Raw genomic sequence first — 26,807 nt, 5'->3', positions numbered from 1 at the left:
AGGAGCTCACCAGAAGCCTCGTTTTACCCCGAACTCGGGAGGACACCTTCAGCATAACATGGAGGTCACAATCACAATGGAGGAAGTTCGCACAATCATAGTGGCCCCAGGAATGGCAATGGGAACGGAGGAATCAACGGACAGAACCGTACCAACCCATCAACCCCAGCCAAGAGGGATCTAAGCCACGTTATCTGTTTCAAGTGCCAGAAGACTGGACATTATGCCACTGATTGTCCAGAAGCAAAGAATGGAAATGGCAATGGAAGCTCGGGGAAGAAGCCGAACCCTTTCAACAGGGGACAGGTGAACCACGTTAATGTGGAGGAGGTTGAAGCACAACCTGATACAGTAATAGGTAAGTTCTTGGTTAAGTCATTTACTGGAATCGTTCTTTTTGATACTGGTGCATCACATTCATACATATCAAGGGGATTTGTGGATAAGTTTAAGTTGCCCACCAAAGTTCTTAGAACACCTATGTTAGTAACCTCGCCAGGAGCAAAGTATATGGCAAGCCAAAGGATGTTTTCAGTTGCCATTGGCCATAGGTAGGCATGTTTTCCCCTCAGACCTAATAGTTTTGGAGTCACAAGGTTTGGATGTGATTTTGGGAATGGATTGGCTATCGATGTATGGAGGAAACATCGATTGCGATTTTTCTTAAAACCCAGAAGGAAGAAGGATTAAGTATGTATGCCGACATGTGCCGAAGAGGACTCAAGTGAATTCCTTATCAGGAGTTGTACAGGAGGAAGTACCAGTGGTGAAGGAATTCCCTGACGTATTCCATAGGAGTTGCCAGGCATGCCACCGGATAGAGACATCGAGTTTTTGATTGAGCTTTTGCCAGGCACTGGGCCAATATCTAAGAGACCGTACAGGATGCCTGCTAAGGATTTGGAAGAAATTAAGAAGCAGAAGGAGTTACTGGATAAAGGATATATTCGCCCAAGTTCGTCACCTTGGGGATCACCCGTACTTCTAGTGGAGAAGAAAGATGGATCGTTGAGGATGGTTGTTGATTATCGTGGATTGAATGAAGTAACAATCAAGAACAAGTACCCACTGCCGATGATCAATGATCTGTTTGACCGACTACAAGGAGCTAAAGTATTTTCCAAGATTGATTTGCGATCAGGATACCACCAGTTGAAGATTCGAGAGCAGGATATACCCAAGACAGCTTTTACCACAAGGTATGGGCTATATGAGTACACCGTTATGTCATTTGGCCTGACTAACGCACCTGCCTATTTCATGAACTTGATGAACAAAGTGTTTATGGAGTTTTTGGATAAGTTCGTCGTAGTGTTCATTGATGATATTCTGGTCTATTCGAAGAATGAAGAAGAGCATAAGGAGCATTTGGTTTGGTACTTGGAAAGCTCAGAGAACATCAGTTATATGCCAAGTTCAGCAAGTGCGAGTTTTGGTTAAAGGAAGTTGGATTACCTGGACATGTTATATCCGGAGAAGGAATAGCAGTAGATCCCACCAAGGTTAACACTCTGACAAATTGGGAAGCACCCACGACAGTTGGAGAAATCCGGAGTTTTCTTGGACTCGCAGGATATTACCGGAGACTCATCGAGAATTTCTCGAAGATTGCAAAGCCTATGACGGAGTTGTTGAAGAAGGACACCAAATTCATTTGGACTGAGGAATGTGAGGCTAGTTTCCAGGAATTGAAGAAACGTTTGGTTACAGCGCCAGTGTTGATTCTGCCAGATCAACGCAAGGATTATGAAGTATATTGCGACGCTTCTCGTCGAGGACTTGGAGCAGTGCTAATGCAGGAGGGAAGATTTGTTTCATATGCCTCACGACAGCTTAAACCCCATGAGTTGAATTATGCTACACATGATTTGGAGTTAGCAGCCGTAGTGCATGCGTTGAAGACATGGAGATATTTTCTCATTGGAAACCATTGTGAGGTGTACACGGATCACAAGAGTTTGAAGTACATTTTCACGCAGAAGGAGTTGAATCTCAGGCAAAGGAGATGGTTGGAGCTCATTAAGGATTATGATATGAGATAGCATTATCACCCAGGGAAGGCTAACGTAGTAGCCGATGCGTTGAGCCGCAAGAGCCATGTCAACACGCTCATGACCGGAGAGTTACCCAAGTAGTTAGCATAGGATCTTCGTGAACTATGTTTGGAAATAGTTCCAAGAGGTTTTGTAGCAGCATTGGAGATTTAGTCTACTTTGATGGATAAGATCAGAGAAGCTCAGAAAACAGACAAGGAAATTGCGGAGATAAAGGAAAGGATGAGTAAAGGAAAAACCAAGGGGATTTCGTGAGGATGAACACGATACCTTATGGTTTGAGGACGGCGTTTATGTGCCCAATGATCCGGAGATCAGGAAGTTGATTCTGCAAGAGGCCCATGATTCACCATATTTGATTCACCTAGGAAATACCAAGATGTATTTGGATTTGAAGGATACATTCTGGTGGACCGGAATGAAGAAGGATATTGCGGAGTATGTAGCAGTTTGTGATGTATGTCAGAGAGTAAAGGCAGAGCATCAGAAGCCAGCAGGATTGCTACAACCATTGCCAATACCCGAATGGAAGTGGGATAAGTTAGGCATGGATTTTATCATAGTATTTCCCAGGACTCGTTCAGGCTATGACTCGATATGGGTTGTAGTCGATCGTTTGACGAAGGTAGCTCATTTCATCCCAGTAAAGACCACTTATACAAGTGCTAAGTTGGCAAAGAATACATGACCAGGATCGTATGTCTGCATGGAGTTCCGAGGACCATTGTATCAGATAGAGGAACCCAGTTTACTTCAAAGTTTTGGAATCAGTTGCACGAGACTTTGGGTACCAGGCTAGAGTTCAGTACAGCCTTTCATCCACAGACAGACGGACATACCGAGAGAGTCAATCAGATTTTGGAGGACATGCTGAGAGCCTGTGCGCTAGATTATGGATCTAGTTGGGATGACAATTTGCCATATGTAGAGTTCTCTTACAACAACAGTTATCAATCCAGTTTGAAGATGGCCCCTTTCGAAGCTCTGTACGGAAGGAGGTGCAGGACACCGTTGTTGTGGGACGAAGTTGGAGACCGCGAGTTGTTTGGACCAGATTTGATTCGCGATAGGCTCATGGTAGCCCAGTCCAGGCAGAAGAGTTATGCGGATTCTAAACGCAAGGAGACAGTTTACGAAGTCGGAGATAGAGTTTATCTTCGAGTATCACCACTTCGAGGAGTAAAGCGCTTTGGAGTTAAGGGAAATTTAGCGCCACGTTTTGTAGGACCATACAAAGTTTTGGGGCGTATGGGGGAAGTTGCTTACAAGTTGGAATTGCCCGAAGGATTGTCGGGAGTTCATGATGTGTTCCATGTTTCTCAGCTGAAGAAGTGCCACGCAGAGATGGCTGAGATACCACTGAGAGATACAGTGCCATTGGAAGCGATTCAGCTGGATAGTGAGTTGACCTATGAGAAGAAACCAGTTAAGATTCTTGAGTATGCCAGCCGAGTCATCCACAGCAAGGTTATCAAGTTTTGCAAAGTTCAGTGGAGTCACCATACCGAGGATGAAGCCACCTGGGAGCGAGAGGAAGATCTACGGAAGGACCACTCTCACCTATTTTCTAGCCAACCCGAATCTCGAGGGCGAGATTCATCTTAAGGGGGGTAGGTTTGTAACATCCCAAATTTTCAATTTTGAATGTTATACATTAGATCATCATGCATAACATATTTTATTGCATTTTGATTTGCGGTCCTAGAAATTTCACGCAACTCAAGAACCCACGGAAAGAGTTGGGGATTTCGTTATTTTCATATTTGGGTTTTCTCAAATTTTGAAAATACGATCATTTGTTTTAATTATTTTTCTCTCCAAAAATATTTCATATCAAGATATATGAGAGGGGATAAAATGACTTCTCCACAAATAATGAAATATTGGAGGAAAAATATTAAAAACAAATATTTGATTTTATTTGGATTTTATTTGATTTTATTCGAATTAGGAAAAATACGTGTTTTTAGAAATTGCATTTTAGGCCCGAATAAATGTTCATCTTGTCCGGCTTATTTTTAGAGGACGGGGAAAATTTATTTCGGGATTTTTGGAGTCCGATTAGTATTTCTTTTCTTACTTTTTCTGCATGTCTGAATTATATATATTTTTTAAAAGTCAACCGCCTTACGGGCCGTGTCCGACCCGGACACCTCAGCCCTGCCGGCCTTTAAAGCCGCGGCCCGAGCCCCGCCTTAGCCCAAGTCGCCGCCGCCCCGAAACCCTAGGCGCCGCCGCCGCCCCGCCGCCCGACCAGCCACCCGCCGGAGCCCCGCCGCCGTCCGCCGCTGCCCGCCGGAGCCCCGCCGCCTCTCCCTGACACCGCCACCCGCCGGAGCCGCTCGCCGCCGCCGCCGTCACGCGAACCAAGGTAGCCGCCGGTTTTTCTCGAAAAACCGTTCGGTTTTATTTCGAAACCGAGATACGTTTTTTTATTAGATCGGTTTATTTTTTCCGGTTTAGTTAAATAGCGAACGCCCGTTCGTTCGTTCGTTTTAACGAACGGTTTTCGTTTTTTTACAGACAGCGAACGTTCGATCGTTAGCCTGTTCGTCAGTTTTTCTTTTTCTCGGATTTTCCGCGATTATTCCTGATCGCGATTTCCGATCTGTTTTTCGTTTTAGTATAACTTTTCGCTCGTTTATCGGAATCAAGCGATTCAAGCGCCTAGAGTTTCGTCTCGAAATTCTCTTTCCGTTTAACCAACTCAAACAAGTTTTTGCTACTGTAAAATTTGACTTAGATCCAGATTAGTAAACGAAGCTTGTTTCTTTCGCCGTTTGACCTTCGTTGCTTCGTTTGAATTGATTCTTTTTGCAAACCGGAGTTCTTAAGTTGAACTTTCTGGTTAGATCTCTTATTTTGAGTTTTATTTCATGCACCCTTGCTTGATTGCTTATGTATGTATTGTTTGTTTGCGATAGAGTACCCGGAGTGCGAAGCGTGCTACTACGAGTCTCTAGGTTTCACGGATCATCAGCAAGGCAAGTAACACTTTGATCATACTTTTCATCACCCAGTTTTATTGCATTAGATCAATCCTCAAACAGTTGCATGATTAGGATCTGATTAATATGTGGGTTTTGGGAAGTAGATGAGGTAGTACCTATTGTCCTGTTTACTATCAAACCTTTGGGAGTTACTTCTACGTTTGCTTATATTGCTATGCTATGCTCGTAGACGTGGATTGGGTTTGAGTGAATTCTTCATGACAGATGTGAGATTATTAATTTATGGTTCAACTTAAGGTGGCTACTTTAATTTACATCTGGGTGGATTGAGGCACCTGGAGAAACCAGTGTTGCCTGTATTTTTGGATATCCCGGAGTACCCGTGTGATCATCCTATGGACCGCCACCCAGACTCAAAGGGATCATGAGATTATTCATGCTAGAAACTTCCGTGTGCAGCCACAAGCTATTATGGGCTCTAGCATAGTTGAGTAGGTTACATGACCTCTTGAAGAGGTGGGCTAGCAGATGTAGGGGAAAGTAGGTGTAACTGTCCACCCGGAGTAAAGAGTAGTGTTTCTGAAAGACTGTGTCTCGGTCATCCGTTTCTCAAACACCATGTAGTGCGAGAAATCAAGCGGAGGCGATCGAGTCTTGTGGGGAAAAGTGCACAAACCTCTGCAGAGTGTACAAACTAATCATGATTAGCCGTGTCCCCGGTTATGGACATCTTGAGTATCTAGTTCTTGGATTATCATGTGAATCTCATCATCATGTTACTTAATTTAATTTGATTGGGTTAATCACGTTCTTAATTGGGATTGAGTTGGAGGTACCTTCTCAATGTTTAACAACCACCATGATAGTTAAATAAATTTATTCCTTTGTGGTAGGGGAAAATTGGCTTTTCGCAAAACTGTAACCATAGAGCTTTCCACCAGCCAAATATGCATGTAGTGATAGAATTATTCTGTTCATTACTCTCTATGTGTTACTTTGCCAGCATATTCCATGTGCTGACCCGTTTTCGGGCTGCAACGTATCATGTTGCAGACTTTTCAGACGACGAGTAAGGAGCCTTAGGTCGTGGTCTTATACTCAGTGATGCCGTTGGAGTTGATGGACTCACTTTATCTTCCAAGCCTTCCGATGTTATCGTATTTTAGATGGCCTTAAGCCATATTTAGTGTATTGAGTTCTCCTGAACTATTCTATGTAATAAGTGTGTGATTGCTACTCTGTTATAAATCCTTCAAAGTACTGTGCGTGTCAGCATTACCGATCCAGGGATGACACTGATGCACAGAGACTAGACTGTTTGAGGTCTGGTCGCTACACCCAGGATCAGGATGGCACCGCTCCTCAGCAAGGAGGAAGAAACCGAAGGGCAGGCGCGGGTGGTGACATTGCCGAAGGACCAGATGGGGACACAGAGTCACCGTCAAACACGACTCGTCGGAACAGTCGTCCCTGTTCTTGACACATCGTGGGTTGCCGTCGCCGCCCGCATCACTATCACCCGAAGACCTCAGCACGATGGCCACGCTGGACGCCATGCTCTTTGGATTATCCCACAAAGAGCATGGTCGTCCCCAACGGCCCTAACTTTGGTAACCACCGCATGTTCTAAAAACGTGTATTGGAGCAGAAAGCCCTCCTGCACTGCAAGAGGATGGCACCCGGGGGGAGTCAGATTCTCCTTTGCTGATGGCAAACCCTTTCCGTGACCCCTCCCCGGTGCCGCGAAGGAAGAAAGAATGGGGAGCGACCGACTACCACGCCCCGTGCCTACTGCAGGCCTCGACATGGTGTCATTCGCGTCCCCTCTCACTAGGATCAAGGCTACGGGCAACCGGGCTACAAGGACACCAAAGTTGGCACCTCTGGTGTTATCACCGTGCCGCCCGAGTACCCCCCTTGGGTCCATGCAAAGCTCTAAACTAGGGTCCGGGGCCTGGCCCCAGGCTCTTCTCCTCAACATAACTAGCAGGAGGCAGAAAACAGAGGAGAAGGGATGCAAAGATGAAAGAATCCACTCTCCCCTCGCCCCTCCTTTTTATAGGCGGGCCCAGGAGGAGAGCCGCTCCCTCAACAAGCGACCATCGCCCTCCTCCGCCAATTCAAGAAAAGCGGGCCCCCGCCTTGATGCTCTCCCGCACCACGCGCCTCCGTTACCTACCCGCGCGATGCATGCAACATATGTGGCTAAGGATAAGGGCATGGTGGGAAGAGTGAATTGGCAGTTTATACCACGTTCGTTAAAGTCATTCATGGGCCATTACAAGGGTGGCCCCACCTGATTGGCTTTACACAGCACGCGGGAAAACCAGAAACTGGCCTGGGCTCAAGATTAATGAAGAAGCAAAGAAGACCTCAAGGGGCCAGCCTCTTCTGCACCCCCGCCTGTGCACTTATTAGGGCCTACCCCAACGACGCTCGGCAGCGCATTTGGGGCAGGCCCGGGGGCTTTTGTCGGTGCAACAAACACTTGGTTCGTTGCCCAGACTATGCACAGGCACAGGAGCAAGATTACAGCACCAAGATCAGGCCAAAGTACAAGAGATCAAGGTCTTCAAAGGACCAACGTGCATACCAAGAGGACCAATACCAAGCCAGAGACGCAAGAAACCACCAGGAGAAGAGCCCTCCCTTGCCGGGCAGGTGAGCCTGGCGAGGACGGGGTCGCCCCCGGAAGAAAACTTCGAAGACGCCCGGCAGGGCCTGCCGGGACTCGTAGGGGCGGAGCCACCTCACCAAACCACTTTACCAGGATGCACGTCGTCGATCAATGAGGTGTCGAGCCGCAAAGTGACTAAGTGGTAGCCATTTGCCACATGGCAGCCTCTTTCTACAAGAAATACCTACAAACGACATCCGTCCTACGACGTGTCGAGCGAGCAGGCGTGAAGCTGGCAAAACAACCCGGCAAGGCTTGCCGGGCAAGCAACGATGTGACGTTGAGCGGCACATTTAATGCGCTCTGCCAGCCTGCAGAGTTAGGTATGATAGCACTGTTTGATATCTTATCAGTGCATAATGACTAATTTGCCACTATGGTGACCCCTTAGTCTATAAAAGGAGGCCCGAGGCAACCTTAGAAAGGGTTGGGCCATGGATTATGGAATCCACCCCCTCGCATTTCATACGCACGCAGCAGTTTCGCCCTGTGGAAACCCTGCCAGACAAACGTGCTGCGACCACCACCATTTTTCCACCATCAATCCACAAAAGCAGGAGTAGGGTTTTACGCCTCACGACGGCCCGAACCTGGATAAAACTGCCCGTGTGATCTCTGTCGTGCTGCCCCATGCTCTTTTGCTCTTTGTGCAACATGCCCTCCCCCGCCGAACCAGCAAGGGACGTTTGGTCCCATAGGTGGCCGTGGTTTCCCGCGACAACTGGCGGTGGACTGTAGATGACGAAGCTTCCTGCGTAAGCCAGACTAGATGGTGCGCCAAGATATTTTATATTGCATCCCACCCGATTCTTGCTATTAAATTATTTGTGGTATACCTGATTTTTTTATTCTATTTTGAAAGACAAAATGGTGTTACGGAGGGAAAGGATGTTTGAATTGCTACAAAATAGTGTTACAGAGACAAACTGTTTGTAGTTCAATTTGAATTATGCACATTATCTACCGTGGACATGCAACTATATGAGTGTCGTGTTAAAATTTGGAATTATTCCTGGTTCGTTTGGCATTTTTATGCATTGATTGAGTTTCTTGGCATTTAATGTGAATAATTCAAATTTGAACTACAAGCACATGCTCCAGTGCACCAAAATTTGTTGAAAAATCACATGTGTGTCATTGGGTGAATTTATAGGTCCCATGCAAGAATTAGAATGAAATTCAAACATCTAGGCGTCGTGGCTCGGCCGGAAACATTAAGAAACTTTGTTTTTAAATTCCTGAAATCCCAAACTCGCCTGAAAATCATGAAACTTCGCATGGTGTCATTTCATGGCACCAACATGTTGTGGTAAAAAATTGGCCGAATTGGGACAAGTTTTGGTATAAGCTTCTTGCAAACTGGAGCTTCTCTCAAGAAGGCGTGTGGTTTCGAGAGGGAACGTGTCACCTTTGTGTGCGAAATGACATACGCTCCCCCCACTTGATTTTTTTTACAGAGCAAACTTAGAACTACATGAGTGTCATGTTAAAATTTGGAATTATTCCGAGTTCGTTTGGCCTTTTTTATGCATTAATTGAGTTTCCTGGCATTTTAATGTGAATAATTCAAATTTGAACTGCAAGCACATGCTCCAATGCACCAATGTTGGTTGAAAAATCAAATTTCTGTCGTTGGGTGAATTGCTAGGTCCCATGCGAGAAATGGGAATGAAATTCAAACATCTGGGCGTCGTGGCTTGACTGGAAATATTGAGAAACTTGGTTTTTTAATTCCTGTAAATCCAAAACACGCATGAACATCAGGAAACTTGGCATGGTGTCATAACATGGCACCAACATGCCGTGGTAATTTTTTTGGCTGAATTGAGACAAGCTTTGGTATAAGCTTCTTGCAAACCGGAGCTTCTCTCAAGAAGGCTCGTGGTTCTGAGAGGGAACGTGTGCGAAACGACATACACTGCCTTCTCCCGCCTTCATTTTTTTACACAGGCAACTTAGACCAATAAGAGTTTCGTGCTAAATTTTGGAATTATTCCGGGTTTGTTTTGCCTTTTTATACATTAATTGACTTTACATGCAGTTAATGCACATAATTCAAATTTTAACTACAAGCACATGCTCAAGTGCGCCAAAGTTACTTGAAAAATCATTTATGTGTACTTGGGGCAAATTTCAAGGACCCATGCAAGAAATGGGAATGGAACTCAAACATCTGGGCGTCTTGGCTCGGTCGGAAACATTGAGAAACTTGGTTTTAAAATTCCCGTAAATCCAAAACTCGCGTGAAAATCATGAAACTTGGCATGGTGTCATGACATGGCACCAACATGCTATGGTAATTTTTTTGCCCGATTTATGAAGGCGCACACATTAACAATCAATAAAGTCATTTTGGAACAAGTGCGGTCACGTTAGAATCAGAAACACAAGTATTATTGAAACCATCGGCGTTCTACTTACCATTTACGTGTTGCCACGCATCCCTTTTTTTATTGGCTAGGAGGTGCCATGCGGGGTAGCCATTTGAGTATGGGAGGGGTGCGATCAAACCCCTGCCCGTGCTTGGAGGAGATCCCTTTGACCCGTATCCGCCGCTCACCTCTCTCCTAACGGCTCCATTAATGGCGCCCGAGCCCCTGTTTAATGGCGTGGCTATGTGTCACTCGACTGAGATTTAAGAGAGAAAAAAGAAAATCTGAAAAGAAAGTTTTGCACGGATCTTGATGTAAGAGAAAAAAGAAAATCTGATAAGAAAGTTTTGCACGGATCTTGATGTAAGATCCGACGGACCAATATAGCGTCGACTACGACTTATAGCAAGACTATTGAATATAAGGACGATGAAAGTGGATAATAATTGTCTTACATATTTAGGAAGATAACTAAAAAAGCCACATGCAGCAACACCCAAAATACACAAGCGCAAAAGAAGAAGGAAGACGCAGACAATGATCTGGCTCACTGATCTCTACTTTATTGATGCGTCGCTGCAAGCCGCGGAGACTAGTTCTCGCGGCGAGTGACGATTAGCTCTTTCGTATCCTCAAGACACTGCTTGAGTGCATCCACGGAATCCTCCGCCAGCCTTTGGCGCTCAATGCAGAGCATGGCATGCTCGTCCATAAGTTTCTTGACGATGACGCTGGTCCTCTTCAACAAGGCGGTGGTCTCCTTGTGGCACTTCGGCGTTCTGGCGATCTTTGCCCTCAGCAGGTCATGCATGGTGTGGAGCTTTGATGACCCACAAGTATAGGGGACCTATCGTAGTCCTTTCGATAAGTAAGAGTGTCAAACCCAACAAGGAGCAGAAGGAAATGATAAGCGGTTTTCAGCAAGGTATTCTCTGCAAGCACTGAAATTATCGGTAACAGATAGTTTTGTGATAAGGTAATTTGTAACGGGTAATAAGTAATGAAAGTGAATAAAGTGCAACAAGATGACCCAATCCTTTTTGTAGCAAAGGACAAGCCTGGACAAACTCTTATATAGAGAAAAGCGCTCCCGAGGACACATGGGAATTATCGTCAAGCTAGTTTTCATCACGTTCATATGATTCGCGTTCGGTACTTTGATAATTTGATATGTGGGTGAACCAGTGCTTGGGTGCTGTCCTTACTTTGACAAGCATCCCACTTATGATTAACTCCTATTGCAAGCATCCACAACTACAAAAGAAGTATTAAGGTAAACCTAACCATAGCATGAAACATATGGATCCAAATCAACCCCTTACGAAGCAACGCATAAACTAGGGTTTAAGCTTCTATCACTCTAACAACCCATCATCTACTTATTACTTCCCAATGCCTTCCTCTAGGCCCAAACAATGGTGAAGTGTCATGTAGTCGATGTTCACATAACACCACTAGAGGAGAGACAACATACATCTCATCAAAATATCGAACGAATACCAAATTCACATGACTACTAATAGCAAGACTTCTCCCATGTCCTCAGGAACAAACGTAACTACTCACAACGCATATTCATGCTCATAATCAGAGGGGTATTAATATCATAATGGATCTGACCATATGATCTTCCACCAAATAAACCAACTAGCATCAACTACAAGGAGTAATCAACACTACTAGCAACCTACAGGTACAAGAGATTGAATACAAGAGATGAACAAGGGTTTTAGAGGAGATGGTGTTGGTGAAGATGTTGATGGAGATTGGCCCCCTCCCGATGAGAGGAGCGTTGGTGATGACGATGGCGATGATTTCCCCCTCCCCGAGGGAAGTGTCCCCGGCAGAACAGCTCTGCCAGAGCCCTAGATTGGTTCCGCCAAGGTTCCGCCTCGTGGCGGCGGAGTCTCGTCCTGAAAGCTTGCTTATGATTTTTTTTCTTGGACGAAAGACTTCATATAGTAGAAGATGGGCACCGGAGGGCCACTAGGGGGCCCACGAGGCAGGGGGGCGCGCCCATGGGGGGTAGGGCGCGCCCCACCCTCGTGGCCAGGGTGTGGGCCCCCTCTGGTATTTTCTTCGCTCGGTATTTTTTATTATTTCCAAAAATAACTTCCATGGAGTTTCAGGACTTTTGGAGTTGTGCAAAATAGGTCTCTAATATTTGCTCCTTTTCCAGCCCAGAATTCCAGCTGCCGGTATTCTCCCTCTTCATGTAAACCTTATAAAATAAGAGAGAATAGGCATAAGTATTGTGACATTATGTGTAATAACAGCCCATAATGCAATAAATATCAATATAAAAGCATGATGAATGGACGTATCAACTCCCCCAAGCTTAGACCTCGCTTGTCCTCAAGCGGAAGCCGATAACGATAAATATGTCCACATGTTTAGAGATAGAGGTGTCGATAAAATAAAATACGGACATGAGGGCATCATGATCATTCTTAGAACAACAACATATATGGATATTGTCATATGATTTCTTATGCTCAAGTAATAATCTATTCACAATGCAAAGTATGAATCAGAAACTTTATTGAGAACTAACAAACGATAATCTCAGTCATTGAGGCAATTGCAATTTATCATAACATTGGAAAGAGTCTATGTAAGAGCTTTTCAGCAAGTCCACATACTCAACTATCATTTAGTCTTTCACAATTGCTAACACTGACGCAATACTTGTGGTTATGGAGTTTTAATCGGACACAGAGAAAGATAGGGGCTTATAGTTTCGCCTCCCAACCTTTTACCTCAAGGGCAATGTTAACAATAATAGTTCATGCTAAATTACATCCAATTAGATATATATATCAGGATCTTTCCAACACAATGTGCTTGCCAAAGGATAAATGTAAAAAGGAAAGGTGAAGATCACCATGACTCTTGCATAAGGTACAAGATAAAAGTAAAAGATAGGCCCTTTGTAGAGGGAAGCAGAGGTTGTCATGCGCTTTCAAGGTTGGATGCACAAAATCTTAATGCGAAAGAATGTCACTTTATATTGCCACTTGTGATATGGACCTTTATTATGCAGTCCGTCGCTTTTATTTCTTCCACATCACAAGATCGTATAAAGCTTATTTCCTCCACACTAATCAATCATACATATTTAGAGAGTAATTTTTATTGCTTGCACCGATGACAACTTACTTGAAGGATCTTACTCAATCCATAGGTAGATATGGTGGACTCTCATGGCAAAACTGGGTTTAAGGATATTTGGAAGCACAAATAGTATCTCTACTTGGTGCCAAGAATTCGGCTAGCATGAGGGAGAAAGGCAAGCTCAACATGTTGGATGATCCATGACAATATACTTTATTTCAGATATAAGAAAACATAACCCATTACGTCGTCTTCCTTGTCCAACATCAACTCTTTAGCATGTCATATTTAATGAGTGCTCACAATCATAAAAGATGTCCAAGATAGTATATTTATATATGAAACCCCTCTTTCTTTATTACTTCCTATTAATTGCAACGATTACCAAAACTATGTTTGTCAACTCTCAACAACTTTTAATCATCATACTCTTTATATGTGAAGTCATTACTCTCCATAAGATCAATATGGTCTCTTTTTATTTTTTTATTCTTTCTTTTTCTTTTATTCCCTCATAATCATAGCAAGATAATCAAGCCCTTGACTCAACACTAATCTTTATTATATAGCTCACGAACTCGATTACATAGAGGGATCATAAAGCAAAACTCAAAACTAGATCATACTAAAACTTTTATTCTACTAGAACAAGATATTACTAAAAGGATCAAACTAAGAAGAAAGGTAGAGATAGAGATGTGATGGTGATACGATACCGGGGCACCTCCCCCAAGCTTGGCAGTTGCCAAGGGGAGTGCCCATACCCATGTGATTAGATCTCCTTTGTTGGTGAAGAAGATGGAGGTGATGATGGATAGTCGAACATCGAGCGTAAGAGGTCCTCCAACTTGTGGATAATGCCCTTGAGTGCGATCATATGCTCCTTCAACAAAATATTTTCACGTGTGAGATACTTGTTTTGTATACGAGCTAACTCAATCATCTTGAAAGCTTCGATCTCAGTTGGGGTAAGAAGATTGTGATCAAGTTGAAGGATGTCTTCTGCTGCCGGAGCTTGGTCCTCCGTGGCCTTCTTGATCCTTTCATCCTTGTTGATCTCCATGGGTTCTTCCTTCTTCAGCTCTATCTTCATTAGCCAAGCATCATTGTCACCATTGTTGGAGGAGGGGGACGAATGATGCCTGGCCTTGACAACCCTCACAGAAAACAGCTTGAAACAAGAACAGAGGATAATTGCGTGATACAGGAGTCAAAAGCTTCGAGAGTTTATATAATGAATTTTTACCGACCAAAATATGTAACGTGCAAGAAAACGGAGTTCGGAGAGCGCACGGGGTGCCCATGAGGCAGGGGGCGCGCCCTCCACCATCGTGGAGGCCTCGTGTCCTTCCCGGACTGCTTCTTATTTTCCTATTTTTCGAAATATTCCAAAACGGAGAAAAATTGCCATTAGAACTGTTTTGGTGTCGGTTTACTTACCGTACCACATACCTATTCCTTTTCAGAGTCTGAAACATTCTGGAGAGTGTCCCTTATGTATTCCTCCAGGGTTATGGATTCAATAATATTAGTTTCAACATTTATAGGGTTACCTGAGATATAATGTTTGATTCTTTGACCGTTCACCACCTTCGGATTTGTGCCTTCGAACTTATTGATTTTTATGGCACCAGAACAATAGACCTCCTCGATAACATAAGGACCTTCCCATTTAGAGAGAAGTTTTTCTGCAAAAAATCTTAAACGAGAGTTGTATAGCAACACATAGTCACCTACATTAAACTCACGCTTTTGTATCCTTTTGTCATGCCATCTTTTAACTTTTTCTTTGAACAACTTGGCATTTTCATAGGCTTGGGTTCTCCATTCATCAAGTGAGCTAATGTCAAATAACCTCTTCTCACCGGCAAGTTTTAAATCATAATTGAGCTCTTTAATTGCCGAATATGCCTTATGTTCTAGTTCGAGAGGTAAGTGACATGCTTTTCCATAAACCATTTTATACGGAGACATACCCATAGGATTTTTATATCCAGTTCTATAGGCCCATGATGCATCATCAAGTTTCTTGGACCAATTCTTTCTAGATCTATTAACAGTCGTTTGCAAAATTAATTTGAGCTCTCTATTGCTCAATTCTACTTGACCGCTAGACTGTGGGTGATAAGGAGATGCAATTCTATGATTAACATCATACTTAGCAAGCATTTTACGGAAAGCACCATGAATAAAATGTGAACCACCATCAGTCATTAAATATCTAGGGACTCCAAACCTCGGAAAAATAACTTCTTTAAGCATCTTAATAGAAGTGTTATGATCAGCACTACTAGTTGGAATAGCTTCTACCCACTTAGTAACATAATCAACAGCAACTAAAATATGTGTATATCCATTAGAGGCAGGAAATGGTCCCATATAATGAAAGCCCCAAACATCAAATGGTTCAATAACAAGTGAATAATTCATAGGCATTTCTTGACGTCTACTAATGTTACCAATTCTTTGACATTCATCACAAGACAAGACAAACTTACGAGCATCCTTGAAGAGAGTAGGCCAATAAAAACCGGATTGCAATACCTTATGTGCAGTTCTGTCTCCAACGTGGTGTCCTCCATAAGCCTCGGAGTGACAATTGCATAGGATTTGTTCCTGTTCATGCTCAGGTACACAACGTCTAATAACACCATCTAATCCTTCTTTATAAAGATGTGGGTTATCCCAAAAGTAATGTCTCAAATCATAGAAAAACCTTTTCTTTTGCTGGTATGTGAAACTAGGTGGTATAAATTTAGCAACAATGTAATTAGCATAATCAGCATACCATGGAGCAGTATGAGAAGCATTTATGACATTTAATTGTTCATCAGGAAAGCTATCATCAATAGGTAGTGGGTCATCAAGAACATTCTCTAACCTAGACAGGTTGTCTGCAACGGGGTTCTCAGCTCCCTTTCTATCAATAATATGCAAATCAAATTCTTGTAGCAAGAGAACCCATCTAATAAGTCTAGGTTTAGCATCTTTCTTTTCCATAAGATATTAAATAGCAGCATGATCGGTGTGAATAGGTACTTTAGAATCAACAATATAAGGTCTAAACTTATCACAAGCAAATACAACTGCTAAGAATTCTTTTTAGTAGTGGCATAATTTCTCTGGGCATTGTCTAGAGTTTTACTAGCATATTGAATAACATTTACTTTCTTATCAACTCTTTTCCCTAGAACAGCACCTACAGCATAATCGCTAGCATCACACATAATTTCAAACGGTAAATTCCAATCAGGTGGCTGAACAATAGGTGCAGAGATTACTGCTTTCTTAAGTATTTCAAATGCTTCTACACAATCATCATAAAAACGAAAGGTATATCTTTTTGTAAAAGATTAGTCAGAGGCCGAGAAATTTTTGAGAAGTCCTTAATGATCCTTCTATAAAAACCGGCATGACCAAGGAAACTTCTTATACCTTTGATGTCCTTGGGACATGGCATCTTTTCAATAGCATCGACTTTAGCTTTATCGACTTCAATACCTCTTTCAGAAATTTTATGCCCCAAGACAATGCCTTCATTAACCATAAAGTGGCACTTCTCGCAATTCAAGACAAGATTAGTTTCTTCACATCTCTGCAAAACTCGATCAAGGTTGCTCAAGCAATCATCAAAAGAGGATCCATAAACGGAGAAATCGTCCATGAAAACCTCACAAATCTTTTCACAAAAATCAGAGAATATAGCCATCATGCATCTTTGAAAGGTAGCAGGTGCAGTACATAAACCAAAAGGCATACGTCTATAAGCAAATGTACTGAAAGGGCAAGTAAAAGTGGTCTTTGCTTGATCATCAGCTGACACAGGTATTTGAGAGAAACCAGAGTAACCATCTAGAAAGCAAAAATGTGAATGTTTGGATAATCTTTCTAGCATTCGATCGATAAAAGGTAAGGGGTAATGATCTTTTTTAGTAGCCTTATTTAATTTGCGGAAATCAATTACCATCCTATAACCTGTAATAATTCTTTGCGGAATCAATTCATCTTTATCATTAGGAACGACAGTAATACCTCCCTTCTTAGGGACACAATGGACAGGACTTACCCACTGACTATCAGCCACGGGATAAATTATACCTGCCTCAAGGAGCTTTAGTATTTCCTTTCTTACCACTTCTTTCATCTTAGGATTCAGCCGTCGTTGATGTTCAATAACTGGTTTGGCATCTTTCTCCAATTTTTTTTTTGTATTGGCATAGAGTGGGACTAATGCCCTTAAGATCATCAAGAGTATATCTAATAGCAGCACGGTGCTTATTCAGAGTTTTCAGTAAATTTTCTTCTTCCTTCTCTGAAAGGTTGGCACTAATAATAACAGGATATATCTTCTTTTCATCAAGATAAGTATATTTAAGAGTGTCAGGCAACGGTTTAAGCTCAAACACAGGATCACCCTTGGGTGGAGGAGGATCCCCTAGGATTTCAACAGGCAAATTGTGTTTCAGAATAGGTCCCTGTTTAAAGAACACTTCATCTATTTCCCTTCTTTCATTCATAAACATATCATTTTCATGGTCTAGCAAATATTGTTCTAAAGGATCATTAGGAGGCACGGCAATAGAAGCAAGACCAATAATTTAATCTTTACTAGGCAATTCTTCATCATGAGGTTGTCTACGGAATTTAGAGAAATTAAACTCATGAGACATATCATCCAAACCAATAGTAACAACATCCTTCTTGCAATCTATCTTAGCATCAACAGTATTCAAGAAGGGTCTACCAAATATATTGGGAGAAAAGCTATCTTGTGGGGAACCAAGAACAAGAAAATCAGCAGGATATTTAGTTTTCCCACACAAGACCTCAACATCTCTAACAATCCCAATTGGTGATATAGTATCTCTATCGGCAAGCTTAATGGTAACATCGATTTCTTCTAACTCAGCGGGTGTAATATCATGCATTTTTTTGTATAAGTCAATAGGTATTGCACTAGCACTGGCACCCATATCACACAAGCCATGATAACAATGATCTCCTATTTTAACAGAAATAGCAGGCATGCCTACCACAGGTCTATGTTTATCTTTAGCACTAGGTTTAGCAATTCTAGCAGTCTCATCACAGAAATAAACAACATGCCCATCAATATTAGGTTCAACTTTAACTTGTTCAGGAGGTTTGTGTGTCCTAATATTACTTTTGTTGACTACAGTTGAAGCTTTAGCATGATCCTTTATTCTAACAGGGAATGGTGGTTTCTCAACATAAGCAGTAGGAACAATATGATCATTATAAGTGATAGTCTTTTCTTCAACATTAATAGGTGCAACTACTTTTACTTCAACGGGAGGATTATATTTAAACCACTTCTCCTTAGGGAGATAAACATGAGCAGCAAAAGATTCACAAAAAGAAGCTACTATCTCAGAGTCAAGTCCATATTTAGTGCTAAATTTACGGAAAACATCGGTATCCATAAAAGATTTAACACAATCAAACTTAGGTCTTATACCTGACTCCTTACCTTCGTCGAGATCCCAATCTTCAGAGTTGCGTTTAATTCTTTCCAATAAATCCCATTTGAATTCAATAGTCTTCATCATAAAGGAACCGGTACAAGAAGTATCGGGCATGGAGCGATTGTTGTCAGAAAGCCGAGCATAAATTTTTTGAATAATCATTTCTCTCGAGAGCTCATGATTGGGGCATGAATATAACAAAGCCTCCCCCAAGCTTGAGCGATGCTTTCTCCTTCGCGAGGCCAAAAATTATATATATAATTACGATCACGATGAACAAGATGCATAGGATAAAACTTCTGATGAAATTCCAATTTCAATCGTTTGTAGTTCCATGATCCCATATCATCACATAGCCTATACCATGTCAATGCATCTCCCCTCAAAGATAAAGGGAATACCTTCTTCTTCATAACATCATCGGGCATACCTGCAAGCTTAAATAATCCACAAACTTCATCCACATAGATTAAGTGTAAATCGGGATGCAATGTTCCATCTCCTGCAAAAGGATTACTAGCAGTTTCTCTATCATACCCGAAGGAATTTCAAAGTAAACATTTTCATTTTCAATAGGTTCAGTAGGTTGAGGAGCAACTCTTTGCTCTACTGGTAGAGGTGAAGATACCCCGAACAAGCCCCTCAAAGGATTACTTTCCATAGTAACAAGTGACAGTAAATTTCAGCACACTATATAAAATTTTCCATACCAAATTCCACCTACCAAAGGCGCTTCACTCCCTGGAAACGGCGCCACAAAAGAGTCTTGATGACCCACAAGTATAGGGGATCTATCGTAGTCCTTTCGATAAGTAAGAGTGTCGAACCCAACGAGGAGCAGAAGGAAATGATAAGCGGTTTTCAGCAAGGTATTCTCTGCAAGCACTGAAATTATCGGTAACAGATAGTTTTGTGATAAGGTAATTTGTAACGGGTAATAAGTTATGAAAGTGAATAAAGTGCAGCAAGATGGCCCAATCCTTTTTGTAGCAAAGGACAAGCCTGGACAAACTCTTATATAGAGAAAAGCGCTCCCGAGGACACATGGGAATTATCGTCAAGCTAGTTTTCATCACGTTCATATGATTCGCGTTCGGTACTTTGATAATTTGATATGTGGGTGGACCGGTGCTTGGGTGCTGTCCTTGCTTGGACAAGCATCCCACTTATGATTAACTCCTATTGCAAATATCCGCAACTACAATAGAAGTATTAAGGTAAACCTAACCATATCATGAAACATATGAATCCAAATCAGCCCCTTACGAAGCAACGCATAAACTAGGGTTTAAGCTTCTGTCACTCTAGCAACCCATCATCTACTTATTACTTCCCAATGCCTTCCTCTAGGCCCAAACAATGGTGAAGTGTCATGTAGTCGACGTTCACATAACACCACTAGAGGAGAGACAACATACATCTCATCAAAATATCGAACGAATACCAAATTCACATGACTACTAATAGCAAGACTTCTCCCATGTCCTCAGGAAAAAATGTAACTACTCACAAAGCATATTCATGTTCATAATCAGAGGGGTATTAATATGCATAATGGATCTGAACATATGATCTTACACCAAATAAACCAACTAGCATCAACTACAAGGAGTAATTAACAGTACTAGCAACCTACAGGTACAAGAGATTGAATACAAGAGATGAACTAGGGTTTTAGAGGAGATGGTGCTGGTGAAGATGTTGATGGAGATTGGCCCCCTCCCGATGAGAGGAGTGTTGGTGATGACGATGGCGATGATTTCCCCCTCCCGGAGGGAAGTGTCCCCGGCAGAACAGCTCCGCCAGAGCCCTAGATTGGTTCCGCCAAGGTTCCGCCTCGTCGCGGCGGAGTCTCGTCCCGAAAGCTTGCTTATGATTTTTTCTCGGACGAAAGACTTCATACAGTAGAAGATGGGCACCGGAGGGCCACCAGGGGGGCCCACGAGGTACGTGGGAGCGCCCAGGGGGGTAGGGCGCGCCCCCACCCTCGTGGCGAGGGTGTGGGCCCCCTCTGGTATTTTCTTCGCTCAGTATTTTTTATTATTTCCAAAAATAACTTCCGTGGAGTTTCAGGACTTTTGGAGTTGTGCAGAATAGGTCTCTAATATTTGCTCCTTTTTTAGCCCAGAATTCCAGTTGTCGGCATTTGCCCTCTTCATGTAAACCTTATAAAATAAGAGAGAATAGGCATAAGTATTGTGACATAATGTGTAATAACAGTCCATAATGCAATAAATATCAATATAAAAGCATGATGCAAAATGGACGTATCAAGCTTCGCCTTGTCCTCCCCTAGTCCCCGGATGACGCTGGTTGCATTTTCAAACAAGGCATTCATCTCGTCCTGCAGCATCATCCAGTCGGAGATCCAACCCAGCAGGTCATCGAGCATAGCACGCATGCGCCTGTGAGAGTCCTCGCCTGCCCGCGAGACATTTTCCAAGTCCACCGCGGTGCGGGAGGACATCTCTGCTGCATTCGTGGCACGGTGGGACATCTCTACTGCTTCCACGGTGCGGCCGGACCAGTCTGTTGCATCGACGATGCGGCGGGACCTCTATGCTGCTACGGCGGCGCGATGAGACCTCTGTGCTGCTATGGCGGCGCGGCGGGACATGTCGGCTGCTTTCGCAGCGTGGTGGGACATCTCTCGTGCTTCCGCTTCCATGCTCGCCTCTCTCTGGTAGTAATCTGTCGACCCGAAACTTGTGTGGGCCATGGAAGACGCAAGGGAACAACAATGAATGACTTGTTTGTTTTTTTGGATGAGGAGTTGAGGTGGAATGTGTAGTCATCTTGGAGTAAATAGTATTTATAATCGAGTACTAATATGCTCCTAAGTGGGAAACCATTTAGGTTTTGATCGGTGTGAACAGGTTTGCAACTAAATATAGCGTGGTAGTAATTTGGAATGTGACGGGACGTGGGCTCAAAATTTATTGACGATTCTATAAGTTCTAAGTGCGGCACTATTCCTGGATGGCGTAACGTGGGCACGCGCTCTTGGTCGCGTACGTGGCGTTTGCACCATAGGGTGCACCGCAATAGGCGATGTTAGCACACGTCTTGTTCCATCAATCGTGCGCACTCCTTATTACCATTGTGCATGCTTCTTTTAATTAGTATGTGTACCCGTCTAGCGTACACACATTGATCCGTCTAACTATTTTTGTTTGTTGTGGCTAATTGCAAACAGTTCATCCGTGTGAATTGTATGCCGTCAATCGCAGACACCTTGATATGGCTGTCGTTTCTGGTGTGTTTCCTAATCACAAACAGTTCATCCGTTTGAAGTGTTTGCCGTCAATCGCAGACACCTTGATCTGACTGACCGTATTTGTTGTGTTGCCTAATCACAAACAATTCGTCCGTCTAAAGTGTATGCCCTCAATCACAGACACCTTGATCTGGCTGACCGTTTCCGTTGTGTTACCTAATCACAAACAGTTAATCCGAGTGAAGTGTATGCCCTCAATCATAGACTACTTGTTCGTGTTCTTCTGCCTCATCGCAAACAGTTCATTGAACTGAACCGTATGCCACGCATCGCACATGCAACTCAAATCTGAACTGTGTTTGATGTATCCACCATCGCAAACGTTTTGCATCTTTTTTGACGGGTTTTTTAATCACCGTTTGCAATTAATGTATCGCACACAATTTCGTCAAAGGGCTCTAATTATAGTGTCGCGTTAGCAGCATCCTGTAGTAGTGAAACACACTTGAATATTAGCTACATCCAATGCACAAGTATGATCATAGTGCTCCCTAGTTGGTGATTTTATAAGAGAAGATGGAGACTCAAATAAAAATTAAAAATTGCATAAAGTAAATAGATAGGTCCTTCGTAGAGGGAAGCAGAGATTTGTAGAGATGCGAGAGCTCAAAGCTTAAATTGAGAGATAAAATATTTTGGGAGGCATACTTTTCCTGTCAACGAAAACGACCAAGAATTCCCAACAATTTCCATGCTAGATACATCATAGGCGGTTCCCAAACATAAAATAAAGTTTATTCCTTTTTCCACCATTCTTTCACAAACCATGGCTAGCCATATCCACATCTAGCATGGAAAAATATTGGCCACCCCCTGCCGGTTCATGAGCGGTGCGGGCACACAAAAAGGAAATTCATTTTGAAAATTAGAGTTGGCACATACAAATTAGGTAGGTATGGTGTTCTGATTTGGCACAACTTGGTTTAAGGATTTTGGATGCACAAGTAGTATTCCCACTTAGTACAAGGAAAGGCTAGCAAACGGATTGAGAAGAAACCAACCAAGAAACAAAAACAATCATAAACAAGCATTAACCATAACTAACACCGAATAATGTACCGCAAGTAGGATGTAACTTCATTGCAAAACTATTGACTTCCGTGCTTGCATAGGGAATCACAAACCTTAACACCAATATTCTTACTAAAGCATAATTACTCACCAACATAACTAACATATTACTATCATCATATCTCAAAACTATTACAAAGAATCAAGTTTATAATATCCAATGATCTTCATGAAAGTTTTTATTATATCCCTCTTGGATATCTATCACTTTGATACTAGTTTAATATATTATGATTGCTTACAACAAGCTCTCAAATAAATTTAAGTGAAGAACATGAGCATAAATTTTTTTGTCTCTCAAAATAATATAAGTGAAGCATGAGAGAATTCCTTCAAAGATTTACTAACTCTCAAATTGATCTAAGTCAAGCATGAGAGTATTCCTTTCAATATTAAAGCACCACCGTGCTAAAAAAGATATAAGTGAAGCACTAGAGCAATTCCATAGCTCAAAAAATTTAAGTGAAGCACATAGAGCAATTCTAACAAATCATAGCATTATTATGGCTTTCTCAAATAGGTGTGTCCGGCAAGGATGATTGTGACAAACTAAAAAGGAAAACAAGAAAAGACTCATATAATACAAGACACTCCAAGAAAAACTCATGATATCTGACGAATAAAAATATAGCTCCAAGTAAAATTACCGATGGTTGTTAGAAGAAAGAGGGGATGCCTTCCCGGGCATCCCCGAGCTTAGTTGCTTGGTTCTCCTTGAATACCTTGGGGTGCCATGGGAATCCCCAAGCTTAAGCTCTTTTCACTCCTTATTCCTTCATCCATCGTGATCTCACCCAAAACTTGAAATCTTCAATCACAAAAAACTCAACAAAACCTTCATGAGATCCATTAGTATAATAAAGAAAATCACCACTTTAAGTATTGTTGCAAACCCATTCATATTTTATTATTGCATTATACCTAATGTATTCTAACTTTACCATGGCTTATACCCCCTGATACAATCCATAGATTCATCAAAATAAGCACACAATGCAACGAAACCAGAATCTGTCAAAAAAGAGAACAGTCTGTAGTAATCTGGACTTTGAACATACTTCTGTAACTCCAAAACTCCAAAAACTTAGGACAACGTAGGCAATTTGTATATCAATACCGTGTAAAAAATTCAGATCTTTTCATCGCTTGTGTCATTTTTAAAAATTCAGCTACTGGATGCAAAATTTCTGTTTTTGAACATGATCAAATCAACTATCACCCAACATGATCCTAAAGGCTTTACTTGGCTCAAACACTAATTAAAACATAAAACACAATCCTAACACTAGTTGTGTGAACACACAAAAATAGAAATAATAAGAGAAAAGTGGGTTGCCTCCCAACAAGCGCTATCGTTTTATGCCCCTAGCTAGGCATAGTGCATAGATTCAAGTATTGTCATCTTTGGTTTTATTTTCCATAGGTGTATTTTTGTCAGGAGGTTTCTCAAATACAACTTGAAACATGTTGTCCATAGAAGTTTTAGCATTATCAAGTTGTCCATATTTGTATCCCCTTTGATTCCCGACTACAATCCAATAATATTGTTGATTAACATCATTAAAAACTTGTTGGATCATATCCAAAACGGGAATTTCCTTTTCAAGGTTCTCATATTTTTTTGATAATTACCAAGCAAATGTCTTAATACATAATCACTATTGTAAAGATCTCATCTATTACCATTTTTTCACGGTTCATACCTTAAAATCAAAAATCTCCCTAGCTTCCCACACTATGTGATCAAATTCATTCATAAGAACAAGGGTGGCTATATTTTTAGCTTTCGGATCGTTTATAATGGGTAGCTCATAAAACAATCTTTGCAAGGTAGGATGAGTATGAATAAATCAATTTTCAAGTTTCACAACTAGTGCTGAAATAGCTTTCGCATAAGTTTTAGTCCTTTTAAGAATAGGAGCATCATCACAAGTTAAAGTTCCAACACAATTAAAGAATTCTTGGATGGTTTCTTTTCCTATAACGCTCCCTTGCCCCAAAACAAAAGTTTTAGCATCTAGATTACTAGAACATCCAATTTTAGGAGTTCTGCCATCATCTGTTTCTGCCATACCAAAGTCACTCATGATGATAGGTTCGAGCAAACAAAAGATCAAACTAGAAAAAGGCAAGCGAAAAAAGAAGGCAAATAAAAAGGAAAATATTTTTGTGCTTTTGCCAAAACGTTTTAGAAGTGGGGGATATGAAAACGAGAGGCAAATGGCAAATAATGCAAATTGCAAGGAGATGAGATTTGTGATTAGGAACCTGATAGACATTGATGATGTCTCCCTGGCAACGACGCCAGAAATTCTTCCTGATTGCTTGTATCTGCATTGGTATTTCCCTGAAGAGGAGAAGATGATGTAGCACAGCAACATAATTATTTCCCTTAGTTATGAAACCAAGGTTATCAATCGAGTAGGGGAACCAAGCAACACTATGTAAACAGTACCTGCACACAAACAACAAATACTTGCAACCCAACGAGTAAGAGGGGTTGTCAATCCCTCCTCGGTATTGAGATAGATTAAATTGTATGAGATTTGATAACACTACCACAAGATGCTGCTAACACAACACTCCGATCAGAGACCCTTTGACGAAACTGTGTGCGATGCATTAATCGCAAACGCTGATGTAAAACACCATCAAAAAATATGCAAAACATTTGCGATGGTAGAGACATCAAACACGGTTCAGCTTTTAGTTGCGTGTGCGATGCATGGCATACAATTGATCCATATGAACTATTTGCGATGAGACAGAGCAACAGAAACGAGCAGCCATATCAAGGTGTGTGCGATATATGGCATACAGTTCACTCAAGTGAACTGTTTGCTATTAGGGAATGCAACAGAAACGGCTAGCCAGATCAAGGTGTGTGTGATATACGGCATACGGTTCACTCGGATGAACTGTTTTCGATTAGGGAACACAACAGAAACGTTTCAACTTAACAAGATGTGTGTGATATGCGGCATACAGTTCACATAGATGAACCATTTGCGATGAGCCAAAAGAACACGAACAATTCGAGTAAACAAGATGTGTGTGATACGCGGCAAACAACCCACTCGGATGAACTGTTTGCGATGATAAATTATAACACAAATGGTTACTACAGTTAATTCGTGTGCGATTCTGTGTGTACAAATTTTTTTGTAAAACGCAAACTAGTTGCTTGCGGTGGCTAGGAGTATCGCACAAGATGCGTCTGCGAGTACTCGTGTGTGATGATTAGTAAGTTACACATATTAACACGTGTGTGATAGATAACATGTGACACCGCATACGGTATTCGGGTTGTGTGCTCCACTTAGTCTTCCCGCGCTCCAGCGAATGCTGCCCGCGCTCCACATGGGTGAACTGTAAAATCCCCAATCCCCTAGCCAGCTGCTAGCTATAAATAACCACAACAATGGCCGTCGGCAGTGACTCGCTATTGATCCAGTTACTAGCTAGTTACCCACACATGCAGGCATACCCCCAATAGCTGACGATGTGATGGAGTCGATCTCAAGGTGGATGACAAATCCATGAAGGACATCGTCTTCACCTTCAATGAGCAAATCAACTTTCTGCAAAGCCAAATCTATGATCTCCAAAACCAAGTCATTGAATATGAGGCAAGGTTTAAAGGTATGAGTTTGGCTGCCAGTTGCAGGACTCGCGAGACTCGCTCCTTCTCTTATGATGGTGAGCCATTGCCATGGTAATCGGAAGATAAGCTCGCTACTACCTCATCACCACCACCACCTTCTTCATCACCAAAGGAGACTTGAGTATCTGGTATGGGCACTCC

This window comes from Triticum aestivum, chromosome 6D (assembly GCF_018294505.1).
Source record: "Triticum aestivum cultivar Chinese Spring chromosome 6D, IWGSC CS RefSeq v2.1, whole genome shotgun sequence".
NCBI classification, from domain to species: Eukaryota; Viridiplantae; Streptophyta; class Magnoliopsida; order Poales; family Poaceae; genus Triticum; species Triticum aestivum.
The sequence above is the reverse complement of the archived record's forward strand: the minus strand, read 5'-3'. Positions refer to the sequence as shown.